General features: G+C 41.0%; 1 protein-coding gene across 1 annotated transcript in view; it reads right to left on the bottom strand.

Moving 5' to 3' along the window:
* Positions 1-24068, bottom strand: part of TMC1 (transmembrane channel like 1) — an 84420-nt gene extending 60352 nt beyond the window's left edge. Inside the window, exon 1 of the mRNA XM_019281875.2 lies at positions 23941-24068. The gene's annotated coding sequence lies outside the window, so the exon portion shown is untranslated. The remainder of the gene's footprint in view (positions 1-23940) is intronic.
* Between the last annotated feature and the right edge of the window lie 786 nt (positions 24069-24854).

The raw sequence follows: 24854 nt of genomic DNA, 5'->3' as shown, positions 1-24854 counted from the left end.
ATATTTTGTAGTTGTAGTCAAAATGGGACAATAGCACTGGTCCTATAAGCCTTCTTCAGAATTTAAAGTTAATAAAACTCACGTCTATTAGCCACATTGAAAAATATTTTACTGGATGTATGAAAAGGAAAGGGACATATATTGAGGGCTGACTTATTAATCTTACCCTAAAAAAAAGACAAAACTTGAAAATCAGAGCTGCAAAGGCAGTATTTAAAAAGATACATAAACAAAAGAATTAAAGTCATATATGCAGTCTGAATGCAGTCTGCGGGTAAACAGTTGCTATGACATATGTCACTTGCACATTCCATTTCATTTGTTTCTTAAGGTGTCCTGACCCAGTCAGCAATCAGATTTCATAAAGTACTTTTATCAGAGTACAACTTGTTAGTGTTTCCAGTCTGGTTTGTAGTTTATATTTGTGGCTGTAGAGTCAAATGTTTCTCTAAGTTCCACTACTTGCTGCCCTCATCAATGTGCCACTGTGCGGCTGCACACTGGATCACTAATCAAAGTAAATAATCAATTTCTTAAGTCAGCTTAGTGCAGTGATCCCATCCACAGCACAGTCCACAAACAATTGTATTAGCACAGAAGAGCTAGTCAAATTTTGACATGATGTGGGAAAGGGCAGCCAGGGTCAGGAGACAGGAGACAGGAAGAGGCTGCAAACCTTTGAAGACAGACTTGTCACTGGAGCTAACACAGCAAGGAGATACGTGCTAGATTTCCCTTTACCCTGGGAGTTCAAATACTAATCAGAGATTGAGAACAGTCTTCATTAACACTAGGTTCTCTTTACAGCACACAATGCTTGAAAGACAAAAAAACAAAAAACCCCCCAAAAAACCAAACCAAACCAAATAAAACTAAAACCCAAACAAACAAAAAGACCCCCAAACAACTTTAACTTAGCTCTATACAATAGCAATGAAACCAGAACAATACCGAATGCTATTAATAAATAAAACATTACAAAAATAGCCCTAGAGCAGGCAGGTTTAGAGAATTGGCCTTAGTCCTGACTGAATTTGTTGAAAACTGTGAAAGTTTCCATTGTTGGCAATCACATCACATTTTATTCCCTATGTTCAAATCTGCATCTCTTTGTCAAAAACATTTAGTATATATTCTAAGAGCTGAAGCATGCATGGCAGGCAAAAGCTGAGGATGGAGATACACAACTATCTCTAACTCAGCTGAAAACCCATAATGAAGGAGAAGTGGAAAGCACTGGTCTGCATACCGGTCTGCATACTGCTAAAGTGATAACCCATTTGATAGTCATCTGCCAAACAGATAAATCTACCCAAGCAAAAGAGCAATGACACCAAAGAATGACAACTTAAGTATGTTTTGTGCAAACATTAATGGCTCAGTAAATCTGCAATGTCGATTTTGCTTGTAAACGGCTTTTAAGTTACAGTGCCACAACCTTTGCACAAAGAGCCACTGTAATTTCCTTCTTCATATTTCTACATAGCAGCTAAAAACACTTTGTACAACCATGAAATGCACTGAATGCTGATTTTTACATGTTTCAAGGTGAATTTTTCCTCTCTTTCTAAACTTAATCCAAAACTTAGGGCAATAAATTATTTTCTGACAGACTTGGCTAAAGGTTACTCTCTTCAGGACAGAATTTTAAAATACCATTTTGTTTATAGGCACACAAAATGTATATTCTGCCTGTTGAAGGACATGATAAAATCAGGGAGCTCTGGAAGTAGATAGGAAAACAATGTGAACGCATGGCACTGTCACTGTGCTAGCAGAAACGCTTTTTTCATTCTAATATACTACTTAATGTCAATCTTTCCCTAACGCTGCATTTGAATGACTCAGAGGAGTCTGAACAGCATTAACTGGTAAGTCTGTGCCTACGACCCCCATTATCCCTTTAGCTATCCCTATAGCTTTTTCACAGCTGAGTGGATGATTTTGCCAATCATGTCTGGGAGCAGCAGGAGACTGCACCAGGAAGCATCTGGGGTAGGATAGGGGTCAAAACTTCCTCTAGTGGCATCAGCCTGCAGCAGTGCTAGCAGAGCAGGGAAGTGACACTGACTCTGGCACTGGGGGGACCCTGGCAAGGGTGAAAGGCACAGTCAGATGACAAATCAGATTGATTAATTTCGTGCCAGAAACTTCCAAAATCTGACTCACAGTCTTTTCGAATATTAATTAATTCCCAAGTCAATGAGTACAGCTGTTGATTAGGGAATGCCATAAACATTAACATTATGTTACATAACAAATTCCAAACATAACGAATGCCAAACAAGTAACATTATTCTGATGCTGCACAGGTATTGACTGAGAAAAGAGTTACAGATTAAATCTTCTTGTAGACAGACTTTATTTGTGTAGAGATCTCTAAGCCCCTGGTGAAAAGGAAATTTAACGACTAAGTCAAAAAAACTACAGGGAATTCCAACACACTTTTACAATTACTCTTTGTAAAGCCATTTGTAACTTCTCTGACATTTCTGAAATACTGTATTTCATGTTTTTCTGAAAAAATGGAATTTAACCTAAAAGTACAGCAGGATGTAATTTTCATTAGATTCTCATGGTAGAAAAAAGAACTGGCTTGAGAGAAAAAACATCAAAAGTCTCACAAAGAAGCCATTAAAAAAAATTCTGATCAATTGATGTGAATGACAATAAATTTGGGTGATATGATTTAGAGGAATTTATCCAAATTGGTCTTGATCAATGAATTTATCCTGCCCTATTAGTAATTGGAATGTCTTATTAAAACATCAAAAAACACTTTATAATCCTAAATATTCACTAAATATTCACTAAAATTCTGTAATTATTTTTTAAATTAGAAAAGGAGATATTTAGCAGCGTTTCTACAGATCCATATGTTCTGTTCTTTGCACCACTTCTGAAAATTTGTAGCTGGAAGTGTTTGGGAATTTCATGTGAAGAAAAGCATATATATATTTCCTCTAATGATAATGCTACTTAGAATGAAAAAATTCTACTTAGAATCGTATTCTTGTCTTTATTCTACCCAAAATGAATGGCTGAGTGAGTGGCCATTAATAGTTGCTTTCTTTATTAAAATCCAGCAGCACACACTGCCAGCAGAGACTTCCAGTGTGACTGCTGTTAGCACCTGCTTTGCTGACAAATGGGCACACTGCTCAAATAATTGCATTTACTACTTAGTTGTGGCTGCTCCCAATGGAGAAACTCCAGATCTTTTCCATGACTAGAAAAATACCAACATGTTCAAACCCTGGACACGCAAATTGAGGCTTGAACTACATGCTTGAAGCCATAAAATCACATTCTCCCTAAAATTGAAGCTAAAAAGTTAAGAATTATTTGCAACATAAAAGATCCTTTGAGAAAAAAGCATGGTTAGATGTAATAGACACTAAAGCCTGTCTCAAAGATGATTTGGACAAAATTCAGATCATCAGCTAATACTCTGAAAATATTGCAGAAAACTGCACCATTATGACATGCTAGTGAGCTTTTCTTCCCATAAGCTTTGGTATTTGCAGGAAGACAAAGGTAATTTTGCAAGAGTTTTTTCAGAATACCCTTGTCCTTGTGTCTTAACACAACAGCATTGTGTCATCATTTAGCAACACAAGATCCTTGGGAAAAACACAGCCTTGTGTTCCTGAGCACAAAGATCTCCAGCACCACTGAGATAAAATGCCTCAATTAACATTTTAAATCTCTGGTGTTCCTGGTACTCCAAGCCCTGGCTCACCCTTCTAATCATCCCCAAGAGTAGATGAGACAGCTGGGTATGAGCCGTGGAAAGAACTTTCTTTTCTTTTCCTCCTAAAGCTTCTTGATGCCTCAGAGGTATCACTATCCATTTGCTGTGGTTAACATGCCATTTTGCACTGTCCTGGCCAAGGCCTCTCAGCCAAATTCTGAGAAATAATTTTGTAATTCTATTAGCACATACTTGTTTTCATTACATGATTCAACACTCACACATTAATTGCAGTTTTCCACACAGACATATTCATGACTTAATGCTCCTCATTTATGCAGAAGTAGAGAAAAATTACTGTTTTATTATTTCCATCATTCTTTGGCTATCAAAATAATGAGAAGTGACTGGACAGAGCCTTCAAGAACCTTAAAAGCCTATCATTGTGTTTGTAAAAATGTTCAAAGATAAAAGCATAGGTAGTGTTGATGAATGATATGTCATATCTCTAGCTTCTATATAGATGGATAGATACATACATACACACATACATACTTACATACTTACATGCATACGTACACACACACACAGATGACAGAGAGCCAAACAGACAAAACTGGATTACAATTTGCTGGGGAAAACTCCAGTGAATAGGGTAACATGAGACTCTGGTGGGGACACTAGGGGGACGTGCAGGGCTCCATCCTCGGCCCCGCGGTCTTCAAGATTTTTATTAACAACTTGGACACAGGACTCAAAGGAATACTTGCAGATGTCCCTAAATGGAAGGGCTGTCAACTCCTTTGAGGGCAAAATAGAGAGATGTACAATCCCCAACCATGCGAAGTTTAACAAAGACAAGTGCTGGATTCTGCCCCTGGGATGAAGTAACCCTGGCTGTGTGTATAGACTGGGGAATGAGAGGCTGCAGAGCAGTGCTGCAGAAAGGCACCTGGGGGTCCTGGTTGAGGGAAAGTTTAATATGGGCCAGCAGTGCCCTGGCAGCCAGGAGGGCCAAGCATGTCCTGGGGGCATCAGGGACAGCATCACCAGCCGGGCAAGGGAGGGGATTGTCCCGCTGTGCTCTGCACTGGGGTGGCCTCACCTCGAATGCTGGGGGCAGTTTTGGGTGCCACAGTATAGAACCAACATTAGGCTGTTAGAGAGTGTCCAAAGGAGGGCCACAAGGATGGTGATGGTTCTTGAGGGGAAGCTGTGTGAGGAGCAGCTGAGGTCACTTGGTTTGTTCAGCCTGGAGGAGACTGAGAGGAGACATCATTGTGGTCTTCAACATCCTCACAAAAAGAAGTAAAGGGGCAAGTACTTCACTCTCGTGACCAGTGAGAGGACTCAAGAAAACAGCATGAAGCTGTGTCAGGGAGGTTTATGTTGTGTATCAGGAAAAAGTTTTCCCCCAGAGGGCTGTTGAGCACTGTACAGGCTCCCCAGGGAAGTGGTCACAGCACCAAGCTTGACAGAGTTCAGTGTTTGGACAATTCTCTCAGGCACACAGTGTGATTCTCGGGATGTCCTGTGCAGGGCCAGAAGTTGGATTAAATGATCTGGATGGGTTTCTTCCAGCTCAGCTTATTCTGTGATTCTGTCTTTCTATGACCTCTCCTGCAGATCTGCAGTTTCAGCTATCAACAGATGGCAATGCATGCAAACCAACTGCACCTTAATGCAAGAGCTCCCTTCACAGCAAAACCTGAATCAGAGGAAAATCACAGTCTCATTACTTATGAAAGCAGTGGACCACTCAACAGATGGTTTGCTTAAAAGCAGCAAAAGAGAGAGCATGAAATTAAACTGCATTAATCCTGCATCGTGTCAGTTATGTCCGTTCTTTCCATGACCTGTTACATCTAAATTAATCAACCTTTTGGATGGTAGAGATAAAATACCATTCTTGGTCAACCTGTCAGTGATATAAACAATGCACTCTTTTGCTTCATTGTATGGAAATAACTTCAAAGCAGCACCCAAAGAGCAGCTAGCTACAGGAGATAAAGGCTCTGGAAATGGTTTACTTCTGCTATGACATGCAAACCTTATTTTTTGGCTGGTGTTTCTGACCGTAAATGAATGCTTATATGCACAAATTTTTCCACTCGACAAAGCGAAGAAGAACTAGAGAAGATCTATATGCTTTATTCTATATGCAAGAAGATCTATATGCTTTATTCCATATCTCCTTCCATCCAGGAGAAAGAATAGAAACTTAATTCCATCTCCATGTATTCAAGCAGCACATGAATCAAAAACCTAAATATGGCTGTAAGATATAAACACCTACCAAAAAATTTGTGAACCCACCACTACAGGAACAACTTGTACCAACAATCTGCTACAGAGAAGACAGACATAACTACAGAGACGGACAGGTGGACACGTGTAAATAAGTATTTTCAAATATACTGACCTTACCATTCACCTGTCCCCTCTTTTTAAATAAAGTCCAGTTTTCCTCTAATAATCAGTCATATAAATTTATTTACCTGTATCATCCCTTCAAATCTATGACTGTTACTCCCATCCTTACCATCAGAAGACTTCTGTTCAAGACTGTAAAGATATACAAGGAAAATACAGGAGAAGGTAGAAGATTTGGCCCAGTCCTAGAGAAAGAACATCACTGACAAAAGCAAACCATGCCTGTGACTGGGGTGCCATGCTGGAGGGGTACAGCCCCCTAAGGAGACATAGGCAGGGCAGGCAAGGTGAAGGGGTGGCATTTTATGTAAAGCTGGGTCTGGAATGTACGGCTCTTGCAGCTGGAGATGACATGGTGGAGACCCTTTGTGTAAGGATGAAGGGGAAAGAAAATAAAGAGGATACAGGGAGAGAAGATTTCACGGTGCAGAAGGAGCTACTTAGTAAGGTCCTCTGAGGATCCGGTTTTGAATTTACTTGGATCCATGAATGCTGGTTGCTTTTCTGTTATCTCTTATGAGTGCAGGAGCACGCAATTTCAAAGTGTCAGAAGTCAGGCTAGCAGGGCAGAACACCAGCTTGGCTGAGCAGGGATCTGTTTCCAGAACTTAGGCAAAAAATGAAGGTGTACAGATGTTGAAAACAAGAGCAGGCAACACAAGAGGATTACAGCAATGCTGTTTCCTCATGTACGGAGAAAATGCATGCAGTCAAAGTTCAGTTGGAATTCAGGCTGCTCAGCACTGTGAAGGACAACAAAAAAGGCTTTACAAGTATTTGAAAAGCTAAAGGAGAATCAGGCACAACACTGGTCTGGTTCTTGACAAGGCTGGTCATAAATAGGAACACAGACAAAGCAAAAACATTAAAGCCTTTTTCAGCTCTTGTCTTCAACACTGGTGGTGGGCCCTAGTGCCCTCAGAGTCTGGTGTTGGAAGACCATGACTGGGGGAAAGATACACTCTCTGTCAACTCCAAGTTTGTTCAAAACTTGCTTCCTCACCTGGATGCACATAAATTGATCCACGGGGGTTCATTCCAGGGTACAGAGAGAGCTGGCTGATGGCATTGCATGGTCTCCCTCCATTACTTTCAACATCTTGGGAGTCTGGAGATGTCCCAGTGGACTGGCAGTTGGCAAATGATGCCCCAGTTTCGAAGAAGGGAAAGAAGGAAGGCTGGTTATTGCAGGCCTGTCAGTCTCACTTCAGCCTGCTGAAATTATGGAGAAGGTTGATCTGGGAGTTACTGAAAAACACTTGAGAGGCAACAAAGTCATTGGTCGCAGCCAGCACAGGTTAACAAAGGGAAAATGCTGCTTAACTATGTTAATTTCCTTTTTTGACAAGGTCACCCATGTAGTTGACTAAGGGAAGCCAGGAAATGTGTGGGGGTTTTAATTTTAGCAAAGCTTTTGATAGTGTCTCTCGCAGTATCCTTATGGATAAATTGGCCAGCACACAGCTGGACAAGTCAATGATACTTTGGATGAGGAATTGTCTAATGGGTTGGGCTCAAAGGGTTATATTAAGTGGGGTTAGAACAAACTGACATTTAGGGCCAGTGCTCTTTAATGTTTTTTGTAAATCCTGTATCTAGACACAGGAATCAAATGTAAATTCACTCAATAATTTTACCTACCATACTAAACTAGGAGGAACTATGAACTCCTTTGGGGGTAGAGAGGCTTAGGGAGAGATCTGGATAGGCTAGAGAGCTGGGCAGTCACCAATCACATGAAATTTAGTAAGAGCAAGTGCTGGATTCTGCATCTGAGATGGAAAAATGCTGAGTATACATACAAACTGGGGGGAAAGAGGAAGGGAAGCAGCCCCACAGAAAGAGACTTGGGGATTTGGGTTGGTGGCAAGTTGAACACGAATCAGCAGTGTCCCCTGGCAGCCAAGAGGGCCAACTATTCCCAGGCATATATCAAGCACAGAATCACTGGCTGGTCTAGGCATGTGATTGTCCCATTCTACACTGCACTGGCGTGGCCTCATCTTAAATCTTTTGTCCAGTTCTGGGCACCTCAATATAAGAACATCAAACTCTGGAGCATTTTCAGAGGAGGGTGACCAAGCTAAGGGTGAAAGGACTCAAGGGCAACATTTAAGAGGAGCAACTGAGGTAACTTGGTTTACTCAGCTTGGAGAAAAGAAGGCAGGGTGTGACCCCATTGAAGGGGAGCAGTGGAGAGGGAGATGCTGACTTCCTCTCTCTGGGAACCAGTGATAGGACATGAAGAAAGGGAATGAAGCTGCTTAAGAGAAGTTCAGATTCGTCTTTGGGAAAAGATTCTTCACTGAAAGCACTGTCAGTCACTGAAACATACTTTCCTGGGAAGTGGTTACCGCACCAAATCTATCAGAAATCAAGGAGATTATGGATGACTCTCTTAGTTCTATGGTTAGTCCTGAGAGGAGCAGTGATGCTTATGGGCATCTTCTGATCTGAGATGTTCAATTTCTATGATTCTATGATTTACTGTTTTGCCATTACTTACGTGTACAGTGCTTGAATGTTTCAGTGGAGGCACTTGAGCTTCTCTCCCAAGATACCTTCAAAGGCAGCAGAAATGGTAAGGAGTGGGAAGAACCACTACCAGGGAAGAACTAGGATGCTGAGATATGTATAGTTTGTCTGAATACCAGCATAAATACTTTGTAGGTCTAGGAGCTGGGTGAAAGTCTCTGGGGATCTGGGTCCTGGATGCAGTGGGAGAAGTGAGGGATCCTCCTTGGAATGCAACTTACCCTACAATCCTGGGTAAAGTAACATACACACGCAAAGCAGGGAGTGAAAGCTACCGTGAAGGAGATAATACAAAAGTTCTTCTAAGAGAAGTACAGCTACTTTTACGAACCTATTACAGGGGAAAAGAGCCAGTAGATGGCACTCCAGTATATGTAACACTCTTCCTGGGGTTGACAAGGACACATAACACCTGCTGCCCTACTTGCCTTCGGGATGCTGTGTGCGGCTTTTCGCACACAAAGCAAAATCTGAATCTTTTAGTGATGTTAAAAATGAAGGTGCAGGAACGAGGCATCTCCCAAGCAGTCAGCATGAGTGTTCCTGGAGGTCTCCACAGTCCCCAAGGTGCTCATGAACCTTGTGGCCTCTACACTGAACCACTAAAGTTTCTTCATTTCAGCAGGACAAGCTACAGAACTCAGTTAGTCAAAGTGTTCATGCAAACCAGAGTCAGCAAGGACTTAACAGAGGAAAGTGTTTCAGAAACATGACAAGCAGAGGATAGCTGTGCTGTGAATGCACAGACCCTTCTTGTCTTCCGACAGGATTCAGCATTTTGATGTGCTTCCTTAGGGAGTTTTCTTTTGCCAACATCAGTGAGTTCAAAATTACAGCTGACCATTATTTTTTTCTCCTGTGGAGCAGCAGTGGTTGGGCTGTACTGAAATAGTTAAATGGGCAGAAGCATAGCACTTCAGATGCAGCCTGCAGTATCTGGCCACATAACCAGCTGGATGTGGAGAGGTAGCACTGCAGCATCCCCAAGCTTCACCAAACCTTTCCAATGAGATCTGATACCTTTAATGAAGAAACTGACATTAAAATGCTCATAAAATTCAAGTACTTCTTGAATTTTGACCTTCATGTAGTGAATCAATAAAAAGATTGGAGAGGGGATGAGGGTTTTTGTCAAGTATAGTGTTTCTTCCAAACTCCTTTACACAACATATCCTGTCTTGTCCTTTTCATTTTTTCATGTTAATAATAAGGTCTTGCTGAAGGCTTAAATACTCTTTAAATTTTCATCATTAATTATAAAGAATATTTTTCATTGCCTTCATCTAAACACAAGTCATCAATTTAAGACAGAGAAACAAAGCAGTGGTGTGGGGAGGAGTGGTGTTGCTTTAAACTAAAGTTGCCAGAAGAGGGGAACCTCAATCCATCCCACTCCTACCAGTTTTGTGCCAGGACCAGCAACAGATGCTCACAGACTAGAGAGGGATCACAGGTCAGCAGGAGAGCTAAGACAGTTCAAAAGAATTCCAGCCACTGCAGTTAGCAAATGAGCTTCATAGGGAGTCATATCTAAATGCCTCTATGCAAATGCACACAACATGGGGAATAAACAAGAGGAATTACATGCACATGCCTGCAGGACTATGATCTTACTGGAATCACAGAGATGGAGGGGGATGACTTCTGTGTTTCAAGTGTTGGAATGGAAGTAAACAGGCTGTTTAGGAAGGACAGGCAGTGGAGGTGAGGAGGGCATGTCTCCCTTCATGTCAGTGACCCAATGGAGTGCACAGAGCTCTGCCTGGGCATGGATGAGGGACCATCTGAGAGTTTATGGGTCAGGATTAAAGGGAGGGCAGGGACAGGTGACATTATAGTGCAGGTCTGCTACAGACTGTCTGACCAGCAACAGAAGGTGGATGAGGCCCTCTACAGACAGAGAGGAGCAGACTTGCATTCAGAAGCCCTGGTCCTCGTGGGGGACTTCAAACACCCTGACATCTGTTGTAGGGGCACTACAGCAGGGCACGGGCAATCCAGGAGGTTCCTAGCATACACTGGTCACAACTGCCTTCTCCAAGCGAGAGAAAGGCCAACAAGGAGAGGTGCTATGCTGGGCCTTGTTCTCACCAACAAGGAGGGCCTGACGAGAAAGGCGAAGCTCAAGGGCAGGCTGGGCTGAAGTGACCATGAAATGGTGCCGTTCAAGATCCTTGCAGCAGTGAGGAGGGCGAGAAGCAAGCTCACTGCGCTGGACTTCAGGAGCAATGCATCCTGACAAAAAGGAAGTCAGGCAAAAATTCCAGGAGGCCAGTGTATATGAACAAGCAGCTCCTGGAAAAACTCAAACACAAAAAGGAAGCCTACAGAGGGTGGAAACAGGGATAGATAACCTAAGGAAAATATGGGTTAGGAAATCTACAGCCATGATAGAGTTAAACATTGACATGGACATCAAGAACAATGAGAAAAATTTCTAAAGGTATGCTGGTGTTAAAAGGAAGAGTAGGGACAAGAAGGAAATTGGAGACCTGATTACCTGGGGTATGAAGAAGACTGAGGTACTCAACAAAGTTCTGCCTTGATCTTCACCAGCAAGTATGCCAGCTGCATCACCTGGGTTGCAGAAGTCAGAGGCAGGGGTTGGGAGAATGAGGAGCTGTAGAAGATCGGATTCAAGACCGTCTAAGGAAGCTGAAGGTGTACAAGTCCATGGTACCCAATGACATATATCCACAGATTTGAATGGTTAGTCAGGGCATAGTCTGGGGAAGATCCCACTCACTGGAAAAGGGATATTAAGTCCATTTCTAAAAAGGAAGACCCAAGAACTACAGACCTTCCAGTCACCCCTCTGTGCCCAGCAAGATCATGAAGCAGATTCTCCTGCATGTGAAAGGAGGTGATAATTGACAGTCAGGATGATTTCTGTAAGGGCAAATCATTTGCATTTGGTTGGGGTGAGCTGGAGTTCATTTTCCTATAGCAGCCCCTGCAGCGCTGCGCTCAGCATTGGTATCTAGAAGGTGGTTGACAGCACACCAGTGTTTTGGCTGCTGCTGATCAGGGCTGTCACAGCCTCAGTGCTGTCTCTCCAACATTCTCCCCCCATCAAGGGGCTGGAGTGAGCAAGATCCTTGGAGGGGACACAACTAAGCCAGCGGATCCAAATTAACCAAAGGGATATTTCATACCAAGTGACATCAGCTCAAACATAAAAGCTAAGGAAAAGGAAGGAAGGAAGGCAGGCATCCTTATCTTAACATTCTACTCAGAATTTATGACAAACCTAATATATATTTCTGTCTCAACTAATTTACAGCTTAGTCTCTTATGAGAGATTTACTCCTGTTGTTTTCACTCATCTTTCTTCTCTTAAAATTTGGTTTAAAAATATTTCATGTATTACATATTTTCAACCAAAAAGATTGACTTTTGATGAGATGAAACCAGAATAGATTTTATTATTGTATTTTTGTACTAATATGCTACTTTTTGGGGTTAATTTTTAAAGTCAAAATTTCCTTGACATAATTATATAATACAGAAGAGAGGGAAAAAAATATACAAAATTATATTTTTTTTATGATGATGGTTAAATACTGTGTGTACATATACAGCTCAGATTTCAGTATCTATATTAATGAGTTAACATAATTAGTCTATCTTTTTTTGTTCTTTCTGTAGGGTAGGGAACAGAGATGGCCCTCCATCAGCAGGGGCCTTATCGGTGTGTACAGCTGTTGATGATAGTTTCTCTACTAGTCGGTTTTACATTGATCATTAAAAAATAATTTAATAATAATAATTTTATTAAAAAATAATATAGACACCATTTGCAACCTGGATTCTGTGCCTGTCAGAGTAATTAAATCATTACTGTCAGTAGGTCAATCAAAGCAGTGTAGGGCACACAGGTACTGCAAGATTGCCAGTGATCAACACTCGGTTGTTTTCACAGAGGGTATGCTCTGTGAAAATGCTGTGTTCCTAATTGGCAGGAAGCCCCAGAATACAACCATAATCAGGAGTTATGTGCTCTGTCTCTGGTTTCTCATTATTAAGACAGCAAAAAATCCAGCACTTAAATTTTGTTTTGTCACAACAAAAAATTTATTTTTTATCATGGCATTTTATATCATGGCTGTCTTTATATGTGCCGGTTTATTGTGAGTCAATATAAAGAGAACAATCATGGTAAAATGTGCTTCAGATTAATTACCACCTTGTCACAGTGTGCCAGTTACATCATTTAGCTGCAGTGATCACTGCTAGGTATGACAAGCTCATATATCCTAGTGTTTATATGGCACCCCATGATTTAAAAATGGAAGCTGACCTTCCTGTTTTTAACCACACTGATCTGTCATGTGAGAGCTGTGCCACTCTTGTAGAGGGTGCCAAGTCTAGCTAAGTTACTCATTGCCTCATGAGCCAAGAAAACAATGTGTGGACTGTCTGTGCCCTGACAGAGACCTCACCTCAATCAATTTTTGGTGAGCTGAGGCTATGGGGATATTCTATGGAAAGATTCCATAGCAGAGGCATGTGTGAGGGCAAATAACATCCTTTAGACACCTGTTTGTCTTCAGGACAGAACAGAGAGCATAAATGAAGATATTCACTAAAATGCAGAACAGCCAGTGAGACTCACGTATTTATGTAGTGCGGCTCTTAACACCCACTGAATCTAGTGGGACATAATTAGAGGAAGTTTCCAAAGACATTCTCATCTGAGCACCCAAGCATGGAGCCACACTGAATTAGTGGGCTCTCCTGAAAGTATTGGCATTAACAATTAGTATCACACTCCAACGTGAGTCACAAGTAGTAAAACGTGTGTAGGGAAGGCTTCTTGCAAGACAGAGGCTGCCTCTGGAAACCATTCCACTTTTTAATTTCCTTCTACCTCACAGAATTCTTAAAAAATAATGTATAACTTACATTAAGAGCCCATACAAAAATTTTGAGTTAAAATGTTTCCCTACGGCAAAGGGGGAACTCACCCATTCATGATGGACAATCCCCACTGTTCCCAGCAAAGTCAATATCCCTGACTACACATGAACATGTTAGAAACATTTTAGATGAGTAAGCAGAGAACAGTATTTTTAAAAAGCATCAGGAAAATCAAGATCCCCTGTGATTTTTGTCATCTTCAAAAATACTCCTAGGACATTATTCAAAGCAACACTCCACTCTTATTGCTTATTATTTCAAAATAATTTTTGTACTTTTGCATAAACAGAAATAAGAACAGCTCTTCTGGACTGGACCAAAGGTCCCTCCTGCCTGTGGCCCGAAGTTCTATGGCCACATAAGCACTTCCAGCTGTGGAAGACAGGCATCTCTGACTCTTCCCTCTAGTGCCCTCCTCTCAGCCTCTCACCTTTTTCAGATCACAGACCTCCCAAACCTGACACAGTCACTGTGCACTAACCAGTCCTCGGGGGAATTCTTTTTCATTAATTCTTCCATCAATCCATGCATGATTTAGGTGCCCTTTCACACCCTGACCCCTATCAGCCTGATGAACCTGTGTCTCTGCTTGTTGGTTCCTCCCAACATTCATTTTGGAAGAGACAGCAAAGAGATGTCCCTGCCTGGTACATTGCATTCATGATTTGATAGATCCCTGAGGAAAAGCCTCACTGGCTTTATCAGATATCTCAGCCATGGCCAGCCTCTGCAAAGCCCTCACTCACCATGCCAAGTATGCCATACACAGGCCAGCTGAAGGTTTACCATCAAGGAACTAGTGCCAGTTCTCCTGAGGCAGTAACAGAGAGACCCTGTGGGGACACAGTAGGATAACTCACCACAAGTTACAGTGAGAGAGACCTACTGAAGGGTGGAACAGGGGAAGTTTGGACCCTTGGAATCTCTCTGTAGAGACAAGTGGTATTCCCAAAATAAAAGTCACAGATTGCCACTTGGAATTAATAATTAAGATTTTTGCTTTTGTTTGTTTATTTATTCATTCTTGATGCCTTTATGCTTTCACTGACTGTTAGAAAGTGAAAATAAAAAACAAGACCAGCACCTACATACACTAATGAACAATGTTCTTTTCTTCTACAAAAGGCGAGGAGGCGTTTGGATTTTAACATGCCAAAAAAAAAGGCTAAAACAATCTGTTTCACCCTGTGACGTTCATGTGTGCAGGCAATGAGATTTTTCAAAGCTCCTTTCTAACACCCTGAGCCAGAGCATGCACACTGGAAAAAGTCCTGCTTGATAGGGCCTCGAAAGTCTTCTCTTCCTCCTGTTCCCCTCTCTCCACCTTGGATGGTCTCCCTGGCTGAGACTCAGTGGCAGGGTACAAAAACAAGTTCCCTGCCTGTTTTTATGCACAGATGCTGTCCCCATGTGTGCCTCGGGACCACAAAAATATTTAGAGACTCCAGAGAGTGAATAACTGCACCATACACAAAAATTCCTTGAGCCATTCCAGAGACTAACTCTACTCTCAAACGAACAGAAGCATGTCTCTGCTTGATCAGAGCTGGCACTTGCTGTAGCTGCTTAAATCGAGTGTTCAACAGCTACACAACTGATTTTAAAACCAAGTCATCATAGAAGAAGTAGTCAGGTGCTCAAATCTGTCTCAGAATTTCAAAACAAATATTGAGCAATGTAAGAAATGACTCATTCATGTTATTACAGGGTTTCTCACTATAGTGCAGTTGGATGAAGCAAACAAAAACAGGACGAGAAGCATGAGCTGCTTTCCAATGACTTTTTCAACTCAGAAACAGTAGGAATGTCTGCAGCATCGCATCTGAAGCTGCCATCGAGGCCACACCTTGCAGGACCTTCCCCACCAGTAAGAAACCATCCTCTTCAACCAGCTACTTCCCCTCTCTGATCTGTATTACACAAGAAATTAATCAGATGCTTATAACACTGTGGCCAAAAAGCCTGAGAAATTTTTTTTGTTCCTGGAGGGAAGAAAAAGAGCAGTGAATGAATTTAGCACAATAAGGTCTTCTAGTCCCTTTGACACTTTTTTAGTTCTCAGTTCCAGATGATATTCTAGCCTGGACTTGCAAAGACAGCAATCAGGTAGCCAAGGAAGTGACAGGTTTCCTACCGAGATATTTTCAAACAAAGAAAATATACTTCCCTGGAGCTGATATCAGAAGATGCTCTCAATTAGTCGGCATGTTAAATAAACCTCGTGGGGGGAATACTGAAAATATCTGCTTTCCACATGCTCTTTAACTACCTATTATGTCTTTGCTAGCAAAATACATCTTCTCATGCTCTAAATTGCTAAAGCAATTTAAAAGTATGGTAACTGCTGTCATCCTTCCCTCTCTCTCTAGACCATGTCACTCTGGCTGCTCTCTGGGAGCACTGGATAGGATAAGGCAGAGGCACCAGTCATGTCTTCCTGCTTTGTATCAGGGGGTGAATGATGAATGCAGAGCTGTGTCCAAAGCAACTTATTTGTTAGTAACTGAAAGAAGGGGAAAAGCTAAGATGTTTTACTACATGATATGGACAAGAGATGGGCTCTGATGAGGTCATTAGTCTTGGGGTGATTTAGTTTAGTTAAAAGTTAGTCCAGCCGAACCAAGCAAAACTAATTCATTTTGCAGGAGCTGAAGACTCTGTGCATACAGTTACTTGTTACTCATTCCACTAAGCCTGGTCCTGCAGGACAGGACACCACAGGCAACCAGGGCTCAGGCAGTAGCTCTTGTTCTCAATACACCTGAGGTTAAAAATTCTCCTCTGTGAAAAGCCCATTTTCCCTCCTTTTTAAATATTCATGCTGAATTTGGGTAATACTTTTGTGGTCATCTGATGCACATTTTGGTTCTTGTGTCCTGTTCAGTGTGACTCTTAGACTAGCAATTTTGATTTGCAGACCTGATACCATTTAGTAAATGATTTTTAGAAAGCCTGAAGAACCCACATGCTTTTGGATTTATTCACAAGATTTTCAGCTTTCTGATCTAGACACACTCTCTGTTAAGATAAATGAGGAACTGTAGTTTGTAATGTGCCAAATGTTATGACACAGAAAACTTCTGTTAAAAACATGCCTGAAGCAAGCCTTCTAACAATGTTCTTAAAATGCTTTGTCTCATTTCACTGAGATAAAGCCCTTACTTCTTAGGCAGAAGACTGAGTGCTCAGATTTTACGCTGTAGTGTGATCTGTAAGACACCCCCACCTACACACTCGATTAAATAAGAAAAAGATAAATTACAAGGAGGGTGAAGCTGAGACTCTTATTATATTGTTGAGATATTGTTGTGATGGGAAGGATGTAAACTGAAAAGGACAGCAAAATCCATGTGGTGCTCCAGGAACAGGCACAAGGAGCACACAGATCTGTAAAAGGTACCTGTGTACTCTGTGTTCAGAATCCATCTTATCCTTCAGACCGTTCTCCATTGTCCCTCATCAGCTGTGTAGGAAGACCTAAAACCTAGAACAGTAATTGATATTCCTGGGCCTGGGAAAAAATATATTAAGAGTTTCACTTCACACTGTCTTCCTTCCCTTTTAATAAAAGCAAGAAAATACAGAAATTATCAAGCCATACTTGTTTGCTGCTTCAAATAAGTAAACAATTCCACTGGTAGATAGAGTTATGGTTCTGGTTTCCTTTCTCTCACCCAGCCTCCTGAGGAAATTATTCCTCTTATTAGTAAATCTCAAAAAAATTTGTGGTTTTGTGTCATATCATTAAAATACTACCCATATGCAAAATTGCTTCATGCACTGTCTCAGATATCACTAACCAAAGTGTATCTTTGTTTTCTTGTTTTTACCAAGTCTGAATTAATGCAGGTGAAAATATTCCAAAATTGTAAGTCTGGTTTAAAAATGGATATAGCTCTATCTCAAGGAAACCTCCAGTGCTCATAAAAACAATTTGTCAAATTTCTCTAGATTGGATTTCACTGAAATCACAGCAACAGATAAGACTTTATCTGTTTTTTAAAGCCACACAAGGTGCACCTCACTAAGACACTAGTAGGGAAGAGCAGTGGTGCTCAGTGGTGACCCTACAGCACACCTGAGCTGTACTGGATGATAATTCCAACTCACAAAAGCACAACACAAGGGAGGAACCCTTTCACACCCTGACAGTATGTTTATTTAATATGAAAGCATCTCATCTCTTCCATAGCAAAGTACCATTGACAAAGCAGTCACATCAAACAGGACCCTAAACTATATATTTAACTTACCTGCATTTAAAAAATGAAACTTGCTCAGAATGAAAAAAGAAAATACCATAACCATTATTTAGCAAAGGGCAATGCTGGATACAGGAACACGTAGCTGTTCTTTTAAGTCAGCAGAGAAGAACAAACAAAACCAAAAGGTGTTCTTGTGAATTAGGAAGCACAACACATTTTCTATATTCTGTTGTCAAGAGCCATCTGAAATACCTTCTTGTATATATAGCTTCCGAGAAGAGTACCTTTAGAAAGATTTTCTCTCAAGAACAGTATCAACTCACACCGCGAATTGGTTTTCAACTACAATACAGGTTTTAGAGTTGCTACATTGTTGTGAGAGTAGCAATCATTTCGAAGAGTTCTGAATGAGGAGACAGACTGTGATTCAAACTACTAGTACCACTTGTATTTTTGGATGTTTACAAGTTTTCATCTTACAAAAGATAATCTCATTTCTGTCTTTGGAAACACCAGACTTCCTATTTCTTGTTGATCATCTTTTCATCAAACACATTCATTTGCTGAGAGATGAAGTAAAATCCATTTGAAGAAGAAACAGAAATATTTGATAAATACTGTCCAAGCAGATCACTGAAAGAAAATGACAAGAGCAAGTGAATTATTACAAGATAAAATTGCACCTTTTGCATATTAAATATCAGCTGAGTAATAGCTACCAAAAACCTCTCAAAAGCTGGTTCATTCATGTCTGTCCGTAAAAACACTGGTGGTTCCCACCACTTCACCAGTTTCCCCACTTTTTGAATCCTGCCCAAAATACAGTCAAGCCAGGGACAGAAGACAGACCACTACAGCCCAGGCTGAAATCTGTCTCATAACTTTGCATACTGACTTTCAATAGTAGTGTACCATATGCCTTTTTCTTAGCTAACAGAAATTCCATAATCTGCTCCGCAGCCTGAAAGAAGGGGTGGCCAGCACTTACTGAGACGCCTGCTCAGAAAAATGATGAAAATTAATATGGCTCTACTCTTCACTTACAGAATGTTAAGATTTACCTTTAATAGTCTTCATTAACTTAATAAGAATAGTTATGCTTTCTCCGTATATCTTTAATAACTTCCATCCAGGGATCACGAAACAAACAATAAAATGAGCATATTGATACACGTAATTACAAGTCCACCAGTATCATATCCTTCGTCTCCATCATGTTAGTCTATCACACTATTTGCCTATGCTTGTGGCACCACAGAGTAACAGAATTTTTATTGTCCTAATTCAGCTTCAGGAGGACATAAAACAAGAAGCAAGCCAACAAGACTGGAAAGAATAGGGGCTTCCCATGCAGATAGGACTTTGTGTTTATTCCATCCTGTTCTAATGGACACAGAACTAAGTCTAATGGACAAAGGAGCTCAGATTTGGGGTTGTGTGAAGAACATCTCCTTCCAAAGACACTATGGAGGCAGTGGGGCAACTTTGGAGAAGTTCCCAATCACTTCTGCTCATATCTGAATGATCTGAGTAAATTTTGTGAAGTATGCATTGTTTACTACCTTCACTAGGCAGACAAGAAAAATGCTGGCAATGAAATTGTATGACCATGATATGTCCAAACACTGACTACTACTACTACGTCAACAGAAGCACGTTGAGCCTTCAGGCAGTATCGGATATATATTAGACATTTATCATCCTTCATCAGAGAAGGAGTCCCAACCACTCTATGAAAGGGGTTGGCAGTGCACTTAACCCCACTTACTAAAGTATTGAGGCAAAAATCAGCCACAAGGAAATTCACCTGCTTGAAGGAACTGCATCTGTACTGAGTTTGGGTGGCAAGGTTATTTTGGGAAGAGGGGATGGGGTGAACGCCTGCAGGGGCAACTTCTGTGAGAAGATGCTAGAAACTTCCCCTGTGTCTGATAGAGCCAGTTCCTTCTGGCTCCAAACAGCCCCAATGCTGGCCAAGTATGAACCACTAAGTGATGGTGTAAGCCCCTCTAGGATAGCATATTAAAGAAGGTTAAAGAAGTTATTGCACAGAAGCTATTGCAGAGAAAGGAGAGAACATGTGAGAGAAGCAGCCCTATAAACACCAAGGCCAGTTCAGAACGAGGGGCAGGAGGTGTTCCAGGTGCTGGGGCGGAGATTCCCCTGCAGCCCCTGGTGCAGCCCATGGTGAGGCAGCTGCGCCCCTGCAGCCCTTGGAGGTCTGTGATGGAGCAAAGATCCACCTACCCCACAGGTGGAGGGTCCCACACTGGAACAGGGGGATGCTAAAAGGAGCTGCGACCCCATGGGAAGCCCACACTGGAGCAGGTTTGCTGGCAGGACTTGTGACCCTGCAAGGGATCCGTGCTGAAGCAATCTGTTCTTGAAGGACTGCACCACAGGGGAAGCTCACACTGGAGCAGTTTGGAAGAACTGAAGTTCATCCTGGGGTTTATTTTGGAGAAGTTTGTGGAGGACTGTCCCCTTTGGGAGGGACACCATGATGGAGCAGGGGAAGGCATCCTCCCTCTAAACAGGAATCTGTGGCAGAGACATATTATGAACTGACCACAACCCCATTCTCTATCCCCCTGTGCCTCTGCAGGTAGGAGGTAGAGAATTGGGAATAAAGTTAATCCCAGGAAGAAGGGAGGTTGCCAGGGAAAGTGTTTTTAAGATTTGGCTTTACTTCTCAGTATCCCACTCTCATTTGAATTTGACTAAATTCAATTACTTTCCTCAAGCTGACTCTGTTTTGCCCATGATGAAAACTGCTGCGTGATCTCTCCCTTTCCTTGTCTCCCTCCATAAATATATGTCTCTGCCCTGACCAGCTGAGGAGTGATAGAAGTCTTTGGTATTCAGCCAGGGCCTAGCCTTCAAGGCATCCTTGTTTCAGCTCTTCAGCTGTTACAGTTCACGAAAATGATTTGCTTGTGAAATATTTTTTTCTGTCTTTTTTCCAGTTTTTGTCACAGATGAGGTCTCTAATCTAGCCCACTGTATGGTCTCACAACCAATTTGTATCTTTACAGCTAAGAGTTTATATAACTAAATTGAGCTAACCCCATTGTAAAGGCAAATTTGGCTTGGAAATCCATTTCACCTGTGACAATGAAGGGTTAAATTAAAGTTATTCAAGTATAGGGTGAGAATAAAGGCAAGCTTTAACAACAGCACCGCTGCTAAAAGAAATGCTTGTTAATTCACAGTTTCTTTATGAAAAGTACCTTTCATTAAATGTTATTTTTCCTTCTTTTCTGAAGCCTAGTTAGGAAAAGTTCATGCTATGCAAATATAGTCATGATCAACTGGCTAAAGAACTACATTTTATATTCTATTGTCTGCTGGGAGTCTGTAACAGGTGGTATAAAAAAAGCAGGACAAAACATAAAACTTAATCTGATTACATACTTCAAAAAAACCCCAGTAGTTATAATCAGTTCCAATCTACAACTTGAAAAATGTTCTACATATCTTCTGGAAATGTGTACATGTTTCCTCAAGTGGCAAAACTGAATAGCCTTAAGGACTTCAAGAATATGAGTCTCTGAAAAAAAAAAAAATCAAGTGGATCGTTTTTATTAAGTTGAAAAAGCAGTGTAAAATTGTTGATATGTTTAAGTCTCTTCTAAATATTACACATAGGACAGGGAGGGAAAAATAAGCTCCAGGTGATCAATTATTTATTTACTCCACAGGAAAGCAAACTGCTAAAGAGGAAAAGGGTGAGGAGCACAGTAGAAAATCAGTAAATCAATGAGTAGCTTCTTAAAGAGAAAAACAGCTACACAAACCGGCACTACAATTTGAGGGCGTGACTTCAATTACTGTCTCTCTGTACTGATCAGAAATTAAACTTAACACCACAGATGCAATTGCAGAGAAAATGGGTGCTTCTTATAGCTGGTAACCTAGAAAATGTAACCACATAAATGGTTTTTTCTATTGTTAGGCATCCAGTAAAATCTTCTGCAGCAGTTAAAAATGTCCTTGTGTCTTATACCTATTTTTCTCCCTGTAGAGTGGAAGTGCAGTGATGATAGTCACCAGCCACATTGCCCTTCCTGTTCCAGATGAGTTATCTTTATCTCTCTCATCTTTATCATCCCTCATCCCTCCTTATCATCACTCATACTTGCAACACCAGCTCCTTCTGATGATAGACTAATTATCAGGACTGTGGGGTAATACATCTGTTTATTAGCACTAACAAGAAAAGCAATGGTAATATAAAGGGCCCTGTTGTGTGCAAACAAAACCTGTTTCTTCTACTGTTTTTTACACTCAGAAAACACAGCCTTGAGTGTGGTGGTCTTTCAGTAAGTGGTTGCTTGATGAAAATATGTTTGATTTCATGTGGACTTTAGCTCCTATATTTCTCTTTCCATCATCCATCTGAGATTTCAAGGGAAGAGATTATTAGCCTGTACTTAATTTATCTAAGCATTGTGGCCTACTTGAGCATTTTTATTTAGATTTCATTCTCAGCTTGGCTGAATATGGTAAATGCAATTAAATATGAATAAACTGTCAGAAAGACTGCAGAAAACTCACGTCTTATGGGGATATTTCATATAGAGAAGACTCTTGTTTGGTACTCCTGACTCGCAGATCACTCAGGGAAAACAAAAAACCCAAACTAAATATTCAGGGGACTACAGAGATGCTTAGCTGGTAAATGGGTGTTCTGGTTGATGGTTGATTGTTACCATTCTCTGCCAGCTACAAAACAACATTGGAAAATGGATTACAGAAGCACTCTCCTGTTAATTTCAAAATTGGTTTATCCAACCAGGTAGTCTGAGTTGATCTACCTGATTTTTCCTCATGTGGATGATTCACAGCTCCTGAGATCCCTTCAACTAGAACGATCTTTCCTTGGCTGATGGCAGCAAAAAGCTGGTAACAATAATGTCTTAACCTAAGACAATAATATTCAGAAATGGGAAAACCCCCTTTTAGATCATCCAGAGGTTTTGGGGGTGATGGACCTAAGCAGTTGGTGGCCAAAATACACCACCTACCCCAAATGCCAAGAGCAAGCACCAGTAGAAAGAAAGATCCACCACAAAAATATAAACCGACTTCTTTCAGATGTTAATAGACTAGGCAAGTCCTTAAACAAGCATCTTGAAATTAAGAGGATATTATACAGCAGGCACCTCCAGAGAGTCACTCACTGTTAAGCAAAGTTGGTTAGAGCATTGCCATCTAACACAAAAATTTAAAAATACAAGGAGGTAGGGTTAGCAGTTATTGTTTTTCATTATCTAGAAATTGTTATCAGTTATTACTTTTCATTATTTTGTGAGAGATAAAATAGTTGCAATCCATAAATCTGTGAATCCTGAACACTGAATCCACTACAGAAAAGAAAAATCCTTCCCAGGGTGGGGTACATCTTTAAGGTACCTAGGACACTTAAACTCTTAAAAGTAAAAATGTTCACTAAGCTAAAAAGAGATGATTATTACAAGCATTTTGACAGCATCACAAGTAAATGCTGCTCTACAAAGTCTTCTTTGGGCAAGCACTGCACATGTCATAAAATTCCTGCCTTGAGGAAACTGCAGTCGAATCATTTACTCTTGAAAACAATTGTGATACACTACTGTCCTTTACACAACTTAAAAGATGTGTAGCCTAATAACCACAGCAAATAAATGGCTGATTTGGCAGTCCTTTCTTGTCCACAAAGCAATAGAGTCAGCCATTAGGATATATAGCTTAGAAATATAATGAGTGCACAAAAAGATCACTAAATAGTTTCACATAAGTTTAATAATCTTAATAACATTCAATTAGTTAGAACTAGCCTTTTTTTCCTCACCTCATTTTCTCTCTTCTCCCCCTAACTTTGTTTCTTTTTTAAAAAATCATTCCTTTCAGCAGATATTTGTAATATCTTAATACTTCTAGCTATGATTAAAAAAGAAAAAATTAAAACATGGAGCTAGTCATAGATGTAGTCAGTTAACCCAGGAATCCCTTTCTGCAGCACTTTTGAAATAAGTAGAAGTAAGCCCACCATAGCAAGATGCAATGGAGTCCCTGCAATGATTCCTCAGCAGGCCCTACTCCCCCTTCCTCTCCCACTCCCACTGAGGCACCAAAGGGTTTCCAGTGTATTTTTCAGTCAGCACTTCTCACCTATTTCAAAGAGTGGTAAGAAAGGATGCAAAATGGAAGGAAGAAGAAGTAGGCTGGAGACATCCAGAAAGTACTTCTAGCAGCCTTTGGAACAAATTAAGACCCTTGTCCCTGGTTGTTTGACATGATCTCCACTTTCACACCTCTGATGCTCTCCTAGGGCGCTTAGTTCTACCCAGACACCCTTTTCTGTAACTTGAGCTACCCTCTTGAGCTATAGGAGGAAGGCAGATTGCTACACTGTTGCCTTTATTCTGGTTATGTCTGAACAACAAAAGCCTCTCCTACACCCACCCTGTCCTTCATCGCTGAAAAATTGTTTCCCTGGTTACAAATGTAACCTTGCTGTTACATTTGTTTGAAACTTTGAACTTTGCTGTGTGATGTTGAGGTACGTGCAAACCCTCACCTTCTGTTCTCTTTTCAATTTGCTTTTGTGACATTTTTTCTTTTCCTTTCATTTAAAAAGGGATTACTACTCTGACAGCTCTTATATGATAGCCCCTTCAGGCTGCACAAAACACTTTCTCACACAGATTAGACTGCGCCAAATGGTGCTGCTATTGTTGCTGCTACTGCTGCTGCTGCACACACTGATGAGCACCCCCTTACCACGGAAGTCACGACAACACATGCTGAATAAAGCTCCACAACTAATAGGACAGGAATAAACTTTGTTCCTGCAGCTGTAAAGGCCACAAGGAATAGGATCAAAGCAGCTGAACATTGAAGCGGTTCATACTCCACCTCATTCTAAATAACTAAGACTTATTTCAAAGAGCGGTGAGAAAGGATGCAAAATGGGAGGAGGAAGAAGTAGGCTGGAAGCATCCAGAGAGTAATTTTAGCAGCCTTTAGAACAAATTAAGATCCTTGTCCCTCGCTGTTTGACATGAACATCTTTCCTCTGTAGA

This window comes from Corvus cornix, chromosome Z (assembly GCF_000738735.6).
Source record: "Corvus cornix cornix isolate S_Up_H32 chromosome Z, ASM73873v5, whole genome shotgun sequence".
Lineage (NCBI taxonomy): Eukaryota > Metazoa > Chordata > Aves > Passeriformes > Corvidae > Corvus > Corvus cornix.
The sequence above is the reverse complement of the archived record's forward strand: the minus strand, read 5'-3'. Positions and strand labels throughout refer to the sequence as shown.